The sequence below is a fragment of the Procambarus clarkii genome, chromosome 87 (assembly GCF_040958095.1).
Source record: "Procambarus clarkii isolate CNS0578487 chromosome 87, FALCON_Pclarkii_2.0, whole genome shotgun sequence".
In the NCBI taxonomy this organism is placed as follows: domain Eukaryota; kingdom Metazoa; phylum Arthropoda; class Malacostraca; order Decapoda; family Cambaridae; genus Procambarus; species Procambarus clarkii.
The window spans coordinates 11,598,300-11,599,696 of record NC_091236.1 but is presented as its reverse complement, the minus strand read 5'-3'; positions in this window follow the sequence as shown (position 1 = coordinate 11,599,696).

Here is a 1,397-nt window from a genome sequence, read left to right as displayed (position 1 = left end):
AAAAAAATGGAAAAGAAAGAGAGCCAAGAATATTAACTTTACGGCCTGTGTCATGAGTCTCTCACAAGATGTTCCTGAATCTTAATGAATTTCATAATTACGTTTCTGAGCAAGGGAAGGGAAGGAAGGGAAGGGAAGGGAAGGGAAGGGAAGGGAAGGGAAGATGGAAGAGGTGAAACAGGGGAGAGGGGGAGGGAGGGAAGGGAGGGGGGGTGGAAGAGGTGAAACAGGGGTGGGTGGGGGAGGGAAGGAAAAGAATTTGATGGCGAGAGAAAGGGATAGGAGGCGTTAGTGAGATTGAGGAATAGGAGAAGAAGAGGAAGAGGGGAGGAATAGAAAGAGTAAAAGATGGATGAGAAATAGAAGGATGAGAACGAATGATGGAAATGGGTTTATTAAAAAAAAAAGGAGGGGGAAGGGGCTCGAAGAATCAAGTGAGAAAGAGAGAGAGAGACAGTGAAAGGAACTAGTGACGTAAAGGAAAATGATGAGACGAAAAAGGAATGAAAGCACTAAAGGAGAGAGGAAGATCATATAAGAATAGAACGTGGAACAGATTGTAGAATAGAACCCAGAATAGAACGTCGAATACAATCAATTTTATAACATTTGGTGTTCAACAAAAATCATAATATATCCCTAGACGATTCTTTAAAACACGAAAATTGTCAGAATTTGTCGTAGTCCCAAGGGGCCCGGGTTCGATTCCCGGCGCAGGCAGAAACAACTGGGCCGAGTTTCTTTCAGTTGATGCCCCTGCTTACCTAGCAGGAAGTAGGTACCTGGGAGTTAGCTGCTAAGGGCTGCTTCCAGGGGAAATGTGTGTGTGTGTGTGCGTGTGTGTGTGTGTGTGTGTGTGTGTGTGTGTGTGTGTGTGTGTGTGTGTGTGTGTGTGTGTGTGTGTGTGTGTGTGTGTGTGTGTGAGATACAGCTCGGGCGTCAGTATATTTAAGAACCGACGAATAGAAAGGCGGAGCCCAAGAGCTAACAGCACAATCCCGCAGGCACAAATAATAAACACATAAGAATATGAGTACTTGTATATCTGTATACTTGTATGTTGTATTTGCATTTACTGTTTTTGTTGCAGCTGTATTTGTTATTGTCATCCCTATCCCCCCCCCAATACAATGACACAGTGATATGTCTCATTATATACAGACACATATATACACACACATATATATACACACACACATATGCACCTGAGTACTGTATTAATCATTATATTTTAAATCGCCCGAGACACGCAACTAACTTTGTACATTAATTACAGGAACAGCATCTTATTGTTTAAATGCAGCAATTAGTCATAGATTCTCCGTGACCCTGATGCATTAGTTAGGTTAGAGAGAGAGAGAGAGAGAGAGAGAGAGAGAGAGAGAGAGAGAGAGAGA